The sequence below is a fragment of the Otolemur garnettii genome, unplaced genomic scaffold (genome assembly GCF_000181295.1).
Source record: "Otolemur garnettii isolate 467f Iridium unplaced genomic scaffold, OtoGar3 scaffold00135, whole genome shotgun sequence".
Taxonomy (NCBI): Eukaryota; Metazoa; Chordata; class Mammalia; order Primates; family Galagidae; genus Otolemur; species Otolemur garnettii.
In genome coordinates, this window is record NW_003852530.1 from 2,879,898 (window position 1) to 2,891,081 (window position 11,184).

An 11,184-nucleotide genomic window follows, 5' to 3' on the forward strand; every position below is an offset into this window, starting at 1 on the left:
CTCAAAGCACAGTATTTTCTGGCTCAGAGTTTGGCTCTTAGAATGGCAGCTGTCTCTACCAAAGCAAATGTTGAAAATCTGTAATTTTCAGAAATAATCGCCAACCCTCAAAAGAGATGAGATGTTTACACCCAAACTCCTCTGTGCACTCACCCTGCGTTTGCTCGGTGTCTAGCTGTGATTTCTCCACGTTGCGTTTTCACACTCCCGCCTGGAGCACTTGCTTGTCACCACAGTGCATTGACACACACAGAGAGACCCTGAGTGATGTCCTGCTGGGCCCCTCCCCGAATGGAGCTGGATAATTTCATGCTTTCTCTCCTGCATCCTTAAAATCACATCTCTGCTTAAGCAGGAAGCAAATCTTCAACTCCAGCAGCTGGTCCTTGGGGACCTGCAAGGTGTCATCACTCTACTTCTGGTGTCCCTGTCATCCCCTCCCCCGGTGGCCTTGAGACCTGACCCTTTTTCAGTAGCAAATTTAAATGCATCTTCCTGGGCCTTCTCAGGGTTACAGAGCATGAAGCTGGAGACCCACCAGCTCTACATTTTAAAATACACACACGCCCATCAACTCAGGAGTAGATTAAGAAACCGTGGTATATGTACACCACGGAATACTATTCAGCCATAAGCAATAAGGAGGCTTTGGTTATTTTGTATTTACCTGGATGGATGTGGAAGACATTCTCCTAAGTAAAGTATCCCAGGAAGGGAACAGCAAGCATTCAACATACTCAATACTAATATGAAGCCAGTAGATCATCTCATACACGCTCACGGGAAACAGAAGAGATGGGGGAGGGGAGGAGAAAGAGAGGAAGAGGAGATGGGGAGGGGGATAGGTGATCTGTCACCTACCAGGCACGAGGTACACGGCACACCTCCCGGGCCAAGGGCTCAGCTGAAACTTGGACTTCGCCTAACACATGCAAACAGCGTAACCTGATCGTACCCAAATATTAATCTGAAGGTTTAAAAAAATAAATAAATAAGACTGAGCAGCTGAGCAGCTTGGTAGATGGCAGCCCGAGCTGGGCAGTTCTCTGCTCTCCATCCACACGCCAGCCACTCCACGGGGCGGCCTCGATGGGGCGTTCCCTGTTGGTCAGCCGCGCAGGTCTCTGCCGGGAGGGAGGGGATTTCCACCTTCAGATGCTTTTAAGTCTTGCTGGGAAGGCAAGGCACATATCTGAAAAGGCTTATCAAATGCAAGATAAATAATAAGATGGTGCCGTAAGACATCTGCTATCCATATGGCAGGCCCCGTTCCTCTCACTTCCTAATTCCCTATTCATTAGCTCCTTGCTTGCGTTGCTAAGTCACAAATAATTCTTTCTAGCCGTTCTTCTGTGCCAGGCTCTGTGTTGAGTTTCAGGCCTAGCACATGACCTTTCCTCTCCTGGAGGTCAAGTCCAACTAGGAAAGGCGACCCTTGGATGAGACCCAGGGAGCAAGCAGTTCCCAGTGTGATCCTGCTCCCTGGAACATGGGAACACAGAGCCCCCCAGAGAGCCCCCAGGAGCAGGTGTGGTGAGCAGTGATCTGTCACGGCCTCTTGGGAGACAGGCTGAGGCTCTGTGGTGCCTTAGCTCCTGATGGCTGCTGTACCAGAAGCCACAGAGGCACGTGGTGACTTAGCATCATAGGCATTTACTCCTCCTCCATGTTCTCGGGACCAGAGGTCCACAATCAGCATCACTGGGCCCACATAAAGTGCTGTATCACCTCCAGCCCTCAGGAGGCTGCAGGTGAGAGTCCACTTCCTGCCTCTTCCGGCTCCTGGTAGCTGCTGGCTGTCCTGGGCTGGGGCTGGGTCGGTCTGGTCTTGAGGGCTGGAATCTTCACACCTCCCTCCCTCCTTCTTCACAAGGCCTTCTCTTCTGTGTGGGTGTATGAACTTTCCTTCTGCTTCTTGCTTGCAAGGTGAATTGGGGTCACCTTTTGGCCCCCCGGGGTAATCATTCCATCTCAAGATGCTTATCTTAGGCCCATGTCTATAAACTCTGAGAGACAGAGGCAGGTGGATCTCCTGAGCTTAGGAGCTCAAGAGCAGTCTGAGCAAGACCGAGACTCTGTCTCTCCTAAAAAGAAATAGAAAAACTAGCTGGGTGGTGTTGTGGTGGACACCTGTCCTCCCAGCTACTCAGGAGTCTGAGGCAGAGGGACCACTTAAACCCAGCAGTTTGAGGTTGCTGTGAGTTTTGATGACCCCAGGGCACTTTGCTCAGGGTGACAGAGTGAGGCTCTGTCTCAAAAAAAAAAAAAAAAAATCCTTATCTTAATCACCTCTGCAAAGACCCCTTTTCCTAACAGGCGACATTCACAGGTTCCAGGGATTAGAACCCGAGGTCTTGGGGGCTGCACTTTGCTTGCACGGTTTCTTGGTCAGGCCGGGTTAGCCTTCCAGTTGTCGCCTGCGGTATCCAGTTTGTCCTCACACGCACAGTCACTTGTCCTCTTCCTATAATGCTTTAGCAACTTCCCCAGGACACGTGTCCTCTTTGGTGAGGAAGAACCCAGGGTCACAGTTCAGCCTGCAGCCTTGTGACCTCCCCGAGACAGGGCCCCCGGCCCCACCTCCTCCCGCAGGGTGGAAGTTTCTGAAAGCTAATCGTCACTGCGTGCCTCAGTGTGAATGGCTAATCAGTCACTGGGTGTTGTATTCTTTGAACAGAGAGAGGGTCACAAGTCAAATCCTCGCCCGGGGTCATTGCAGAAACACAGAGATGAGGACAAAAGGAGGCCGGGCAGGCCCCTGCCCCCGGGAGTTAGCCCAGCAAGGCAGGCAGGCCACCCTGGCCCCCAGACCCCCGTGCTGACTCTGCCCCCTGAGGGACTGCGGGGACACAGCTCCACTCGCAGAGTCCATTGCTGTGCATTCCAGAGGCTTCACACCCCGCCCACCAGTGCAAACTCTGCTTTCGAAGCAAGCACATCACAGGACCCTATGTTTTGCCCTCTTCCTGCTGAAGGGCAGCTGAGGGGTGATGACTTCTGTTCTCACAACCCCTTTTCTGGAGGCTCAAGACCATCTGCTGGACAATATCCATTTCACAGATGAGGAGACTGAGGTCCAGTAGAAGAATGACCCAACGGAGAACACGGGAAGGGGAGAAAGATGGTCAAAGGCCCAGCTGTAGAAGCCCCGTGCAGGGATTCCTCACCATAAAAGGCCTCTGTTCACAGCTGGACTCCCTGGCCTTGGAGGATTTGTGTCCGGGCATAGCTTGGGTGTGCACAGAAGGCACAGGAAAGGCCTGACCTTGGTCTCCTGGATATATCGAGACTTAGCCTCCTTCAAGGCCCTGGGAGGCATGAGGACAAACACTCAGAGGCCTTACTCACTCCCGAAAGCTCAGGATATAGGTCACCTGGTGGGGCTTTCTGGGCACAGGGGCCCCTGGGGGAGGGTTTCATAGATACACAGGGAGCTGCTGAGAAGCAAAGAGCTTGGGGTCCAGCCTGGACAGGGGCCCGGCCAGGCTGTATTCCCCCCAAAGACTCATGAAGTCAGGAGGCTGGAGTCTGGCAGGATGAAGATGAAGGGACTGCCCCTTTCCTACACCCCGACTCCATGCTCAAAAATTGACACCAGGTGCCCAGACTGATACCCCAGACCGCGTCGTATTACACGGCTGCCTCAGCATGGCCATGGCCGGTCAGATCTAGCTTGAGGTCTGGCCCAAGCTGTGCTAGTGCCCTTCTCTCTGGGGGATTTGGGTTAGGGTGGGGCTGCCCTATGAGCCAGCCTCCTCCCAGCAGTGGGCAGGGACTTGGGAGCTGTGGAGAGCGTCAGTCTGCAGAGGGAGACAGAGGGAAGCAGAGATGCCGACCGGGGCTGGCTGTGTTCCCAGTCCCAGGTTGTGTGTCTAGCAGGCAGGGCTGTCCTTCCTGGCTTGGGCCCCCCAGAGGCCTCTGCCTCCTAACAACAGAATCAGGAACTTTGGCCCCCGTAGCAGCTGTGATGGGAGTAGCACAGCCCCATGCACTGGCTTGGTGGAGGCCTGAGGACTCTGCATGGGGGGATAGAAGCTCCTCCAGCTCCCTGAGACGCCCAGGTTAACTTCACCCCGACCATGAGGGGGAGGTTTCTGTGGGCTTTATGAATGGCATGGGCTTTGAAGGGAGAGCAGGGTGCCCTGCAGGAGAGTGAGGGAACAAGGCCATGAAAACCATCCCAGAACATGTGGCTGCTAGAGAGAACGTGCTGGGCCAGGATGGGACAGGTAGTGTCAGTACCATGCAGGCGCCTCCACATCCACATCTCTCCAAGCTCCTTCAGGCATGATTACTGCCATTCGGATGAGGGAACTGAGGCTTAGAGACTGGATCCATTCATTAGGGTTGAGGTCTCAGAATGCCACACGCTGGATGTGTTGAAACAACAGACATTCATTCTCTCATCCTTCTGAAGGTCAGAGCTTGAAATTCACCTGTCTGTGGGGCCCCACCCCTCTCCCCGAGGTCCCTGGGAGAGCCTTCTTGACTTTCTGGAGCCATTTCTCAGCGTATGACTGCATCGCTCCAGTCTCTGCTTCCAAACTCCTGCCATCTTTTCCTCTCACCTGTGTACCCTTCTCTTCTGTATCTTTTTTTTTTTTTTTTTTGGAGACAGAGTCTCAAGCTGTCTCCCTGGGTAGGGTGCTGTGGCATCATAGCTCACAGCTCACAGTAACCTCAGACTCTTGGACTTAAGCGATTCTCTTGCCTCAGCCTCCCAAGTAGCTGGGATGACAGGTGCCCGCCACAATGCCCAGCTATTTTTTTTGTTGTTGCAGTTGTCATTGTTGTTTTAGCTGACCTGAGCCGGGTCACTAACCTGCCAGCCCCAGTGTATGTGACCGACGCCCTTACCCACTGAGCTAAGGGCACTACCCTGTCTTCTGTATCTTAAGAAAACACTTGTCCCTGGGTTTAGGACCCACTGGGATAATCCAGGATGATCTCATCTTTGAGATCCTTCATTTAGTCCCATCTTTAAAGATCCTTTTTCCAAATAAAGACACATTCAAAGATTCTGAGGGTTTGGACATATCATTTTGGGGCCCAGCATTCACCCGCCTGCAGAGAGGGTAGCTGGTTCTCCAGTGTCACAGTCACAGGGGTCTGAGTGAGGTCTGGAACCAGCCCCTTCTGACTGCTGTGGTGTTTGTCGGGCACCACAGAGAGGTCTGGGAGGAGGGTTAAGTGGGGACAGAGGAGGGACAGAGCCTCCCAGCTCTGGGGGATTCCTTGCACACTCTGGGAAAAAATAAACAGACATAAGTATCTTTCTGCTGCATCTGTGGCTCTTATAGAAAGTCAGTATGGGACTCCCGGGGGCCCCTTGGTTCCTTCTCTCCCACAAATGTTTCTGCACGGACTGTAGTTTACCTCTTAGGGACCACCCTGCAGGCCCCAGGGAGCACGTTGCCAGCAATTTTGACGGGCCTCAGAATCTTGAGTGCTGGAGGGAGACTCTCACCAAGATAAAGATGTTGGTTGGTCCTGGATAAGAGCCTTGCCTAGGAAGGTGCCAGGGGAAGGGTGCAGGACCAGGAGCAGAGCAGAAGAGAATTCTGTCTACCCAGCTGGGCACTCGGAGAGAAGAGATTGCCCCTTCCAGGCTGGGAGGTGAGGGAAGTAGTGGCACAGGGGGGCCAGCGCGGGGGTCCTGATGCTATGCAGAGGGAGGTCTGCGAAAGGAAAGCATCTGCAGAGAACCCCAGAATTCTCTCACCTTGGAATTGTGTGTGGGGGACTCTGCAGAGAACCCCAGAATTCTATGACCCTGGAATTGTGTGTGCGGGACTCTGCAGAGAACCCCAGAATTCTATGACCCTGGAATTGTGTGTGCAGGACTCTGGTGTGCCACACACCTTGGCCCCTCTGTAAAATCCAAATGGGGAACTTGACCCTAGATTTGTCCCTGCTCCCTGACTCATCCCCCTGCGGAGCCCTTTGTGTGATACGAGTGTGGCTGAGAGGCCCTCCGTGGCGCCCACATTTTCCACTCCATACCCCGCTCTCTGTACCTTCACATCTGGCCTCACCCGTTACTCCGAAGCCTGCCCCCCGGCATGTGGAGGAGGAAAATGTTCTCTTCTACCCGAACTCCAGTAAATCTTCAAGTGACATACGAAGTTCAGTCCAACACTCGGGAAAATTGAATTTATCTTGGAAGTGTTTTATTCCTCCAAAAGTTCACTTTGGCAAAGTCTAATGTATAGGAAAGCATGAAATACTAACAGCTCCAGACGATGCGAGTTGCTTTTCTAAGCATTAAGCCGCGGGGTCCGAATCCCGCCTCGCTCTCCCGTCAGCCACTCTCTCTAACTCAAGTGCCCATCAATGTCCCCACTAAATGGGAGTCTTACGCACATCGCATCTTATCATAATGTCACAAAACCCATAGAATTACAAATCAGGTTTAAGGCAGAAAATGTGACAGCCAAATATAAGTACACAAAAAGTACATTAAATATCCGTCTTCATTTACCCTGCCCATTCCAGCCCACCTCTCTGCTCAGGCCCACTCCGCACGGCGCTCAGCTTGAGCTAGGCTAAGATCCATTTTAGAGTGGGCTGAAATATAAATGACGGTCCACACTGCACACAAACGCACACAACTGTATGAAATATTTAAATAAAGACGGGGAAGAACAGAGGATTGCAGTGAAGCCTCTGGCAGACCCAGCCTTGGGGGAATTTAGCAGCTTGAGATTCATTACAAATTTCATCTTTAATGTTATTTTTAGTTCAATATTTTGTAGCGCTCAGAAGTAAATCTTGGTGTGCTGTCTCCCTCTCCTCCCCACTGAGCTTCCTCTCCTTTGGTGCCCGATCCTCTTAGTTTTACTGAAAACCTAATATGTTTCCGATGAAATTGATTTGTGACATGGGAAGGCTGTTTGTCAGCATCTCCAGTTCCTGGATGGAAAGGGAGAGAAAGGGTGCGTGATTTGCCAGAGTGAGGCGGATTGCTCTTGATTGCAGAATAGATTGCAGGCGTAAACCTTCCAACCACCTGCTGCAATGTGAAACTCCACTGTCTCTTCCCTCCCGCACTCTCTCTCTCCCATTTACGGGTTCCAGCCTGGCATTACAGCTCTGACTGCCGAGGGCTGTTGTGTCCTTCCTAAAGGGGGTCGTCACCTCGAATACAGGTGCCAAGGAGACAGAGAAAGTTAGTTTCAGGTAATTCCTGTGTGGTTGTGCTCCCAGTGTGACTTTTCTCTGGAAGCCTCTATCTGGTTTGTCACCTCCAGATGAAATTATAACAAAAGGCACCTGTCCCCAAGCAGGGCGGTAAAAGAATGGCAGGAGTCATGCTCTGAGGTTATTCTGCAGAATCCTGGGTCTTCCAGGAGACTGCAGGAGCAGAAGTTACCTAACTGCTTACCTAGCTCCTGGGATTATGAAACTGAAGCCCCCAGGGAAAGTGCAGACCCCAAAAGGTCTCTGATGGTTTCTGATAGAACTGAGGTGGGTGGTTCTCACTTGTCCTGCCAGGCAGTCTTTGATTTCTGACCCAAGAAGTGAGGTCCAGGCTGAAGTTCAGAGCAGCCTGAGAAATGGATTTTCAACCCAGACAGCAGGAGACCCATGATATTCCCCAGACAAAGTCCTTCTAGGCATCCTACCTCCTCTGTGACTTGGCTTTTCCATATCGAAAATGGCCCTGGTGCCTTTTGCCTACTATAGGGTTTCTTTTTTTCCTTTTTTTTTTTTTTTTGCAGTTTTTGGCTGGGGCTGGATTTGAACCTGCCACCTCCAGCATATGGGGCCAGCGCCCTATGCCTTTGAGCCAGAGGTGCTGCCCCCCTACTATAGGGTTTCTGAGGAGGCCAGGCACGGTGGCTCGTGCCTGTAATCCTAACACTAGGAGGCCAAGGTGGGTGGATTGCTTGAGCTCAAGGGTTTGAGACCAGCCTGAGCAAGAACAAGACCCATCTCTACTAAAAATAGCAAAACTCGCCAGGCATGTTGGTGGACACCTGTAGTCTCAGCTACTTGGGAGGCTGAGGCAGGAGGATTATTCAAGCCCAAGAGTTTGAGGTTGCTGTGAGCTCTGATGCCACAGCACTCTACCCAGGGTGACAGAATGAGACTCTACCTCAAAATAAAATAAAATAAAATGTAGGATTTCTGAGAATAAAGAAAAATGTTTCTTCAAGCATTAAGGTTCTGTGTACACGCACAAAACAAAAGGAGAGAACCGAGGTGGTTATCTGCGTAATTTATAATAAAATAAAGCACAATAGTTTTTAAAACAAAGATACTCAGGTATTTAAAAAAAAAAAAAATACCCAGAACAAAAAGTACTCAAATAATTTAGATCCAAGCAGGTGGATATTGGTGGTGGTTGTACTTAAAAGGTTTTTGTTTGTTTGTTTTGTTTATGATTTGTTGAGATAATAACTTCATGGGCTGCTGTGTAGATAAAGACTGAGGTTACTTGAGCAGAGCAGGAAGGCCCAGGCATCTGAGGACACAGTTCCCAACCAGGCAGCAGGCTCAGAGTCCAGGAAGCAGCAATGCTGGCCGAGCCCGGCTCACAGAATACAGCGCCAGTTGATTATGGCCTTGGGAAATCATGGCCTGACAACAGAAATCGTCACATTAAGATCATTCTGGGCCAGGCACAGTGGCTCACCTGTAATCTCAGCACTCTGTGAGGCCGAGGTGAGTGGATCCCTTTAGCTCAGGAGTTCAAGACCAGCCTGAGCAACAGTGAGACTCTGTCTCTACCAAAAATAGAAAAACTAGGCATCCCGTATCTTGGGAGAGGGAAAGGTCAGGTCCACAGCAACAGAGGGATTTTTTTTTCCTTTATCCCATGACATGACACTCTTCCACTTAAGTGCCTGCTGTCAGATTCAAAGAGAAAATATGGGGAAAGCATTTTACACACTGTCTGGCACATAGTAACCACTCACTAAATGTTAACTTGTTATTATTACCATTTTCCTAAATAGTGGGGTCAAACCAATTAGCCAAGCTTTTCTTTTTAATGAAAATTCTGATGAGATCATCATTGTGAGGGAGAGAGTCTTTGAAACCCCCGTTAACTGGGATGATTAAAACCCAACTGATTAAGCAGAGGCAGTGACAGTGTATGGATCTTCTCCAGGACCAAATCCGCCTGCCTGCTGGCGGCCACCACCGTTAGGAAGGATTCTGAGGCCGAGTCTAGGCTTCAGGAAAAGCAATTGGCTGATTCGTTAGTTAGACCTAATTTGTGGCTTTTATTAATCATAAAGCTTCAAGGAAGCAGAATGTAAGAGCTGCTTAGCTTTATAAGCAGAGCGTGTTAGACCTGGGGCTTTGCAGAGGTGAGACCAGAAAGAACGCCCAAATGTAAACACGTTTCTTTAACACTGCCCGCCTGCTTCCAAGAAGGAGGGGAGGACAAGGAAGGGGAGGAAAAAACCTCCGTGACTTGAAGTGTAATAAACTGAGATACGTATGTGTATACGTGTGTGTGTGCCTGTATAAAACTACAGATAAATGAGAAGAAGATGAGCGAGCGTCTCAGTAGAAAGACAGGCAAATGGGCGGGTGCGGCGGCCCACACCTGTACACCCAGCACTCGGGGTCAATCCAGACCAGCCTGAGCCAGAGCGAGACCTCCATCTCCAAAAATAGCCGGCTGTTGCGACAGGCGCCTGTAGTCCCAGCTACTCGGGAGGCTGGGAGAAAAGAATCGCTCGAGCCTAAGAATTTGAGGTTACTGTGAGCTATGACAGCACAGAACTCTACCCAGGGCGACAGAGTGAGACTTTGTCTTCAGAAACAAAAATAAATAAATAAATAAATAAATAGAGCTCCAAGTCCTGGGCTTTCTGTCTACAGTTCAGGCAGGTGCTGGGGAGAGGTCAGCTGGACAGGTGGGTGTCCCTGTGTCCACAGCAGCCTTTCGGTCTCTTCCTCTTGGATCTTTACTGGATGGTGTGGAAATCTCCCTGGACGTGTTTTCTCTGGAAGAGCAGTCTGCCACTCACCTGTGCTGCTGCTGGAGATCACCGATACAGAGACTGAGCCATGGGGCAGCAGCTGCCTTCCCCCTCGGCGGGAAACAGAACCCTGGCACCTGCCTCATCCAGCCTTTAAAGGCTCCTGGGCAGGTTCCTGCCGCCTCCGCACTCGGGAGGGAACAGAGTAGGAGGAGGGAGTTTTCCCTGGATCCCTGCCCTCCTTGTCTCCGGGGCACAGGACAGAGAACGGGTCAACACACACCCTGGTGTGTGCACAGTTCAGTGCTGGCCTGTTCACCACTGTGGCATCAGGAAGAGAGGCCAGAGGGGCGAGTGCGGGGGAGGTGCCTTGTTATCCAGGCAGCATCAGTGGCTGAGTGTCGGGCATCTTGAGTCAGCTCTAGGCTCAGCTACTTAGAACCTTGGGATTCTTTTTTTTTTCTTTTGAGACAGAGTCTCATTATGTCACCCTCGGTAGAGTGCTTTGGCATCACAGCTCACAGCAACCTGAAACTCTTGGGCTTAAGCAATTCTCTTGCCTCAGCCTCCCAAGTAGCTGCAACTACAGGCGCCCACCACAACGCCCAGCTATTCTTTGGTTGTAGTTGTCATTGTTGTCTGGCAGGCCTAGGGGTTAGAATCTACCAACCCAGGTGTTTATGGCTGGCGCCCTACCCACTGAGCTACAGGTGCTGAGCCGAATCTTGGGATTCTTGAGAGACTGTTCCAAGTAGCTGAGATTAAGCTCAGGTTTTCCGATTTGTCTGACATGTGGGGCACATCTTACTAATTCCTGCCTCACCTATCTCCCGGCCTGTGTGAGAATGGAGTGGTCGCCGGGGAAGAAAGCACTTGGCAACTTGGAAGACCTGTCTGTATGTGGCCGCAGGGTCCCAGGCAGCTGTGCTGTCCGTAGCCTCAGATGCAGCTGCTTCATCAGCAGAGAGGCCTTGAGGACCCACCTGCCAGGGAGTCTTTGGACTTGAGGGATTCAGAGAAGGACAGAATCTAGCCCTCTGGTTGTTTTTGGTTTAGCGCAGTGGTTCTCAACCTTCCTAATTGTTACGTTACAAATAGAAAAAAGGGGTTACGACCCACAGGTTGAGAACCGCTGGTCTATCAGGAGTGATGGAAATAGAAACGGAAGAGCTCCGGGTGCCAGTTGCTATTCAGGGAAGAAAGGAAAGGTGTTGTGGGGACACGCAGGCAGGTGGAGTGGCCTGGA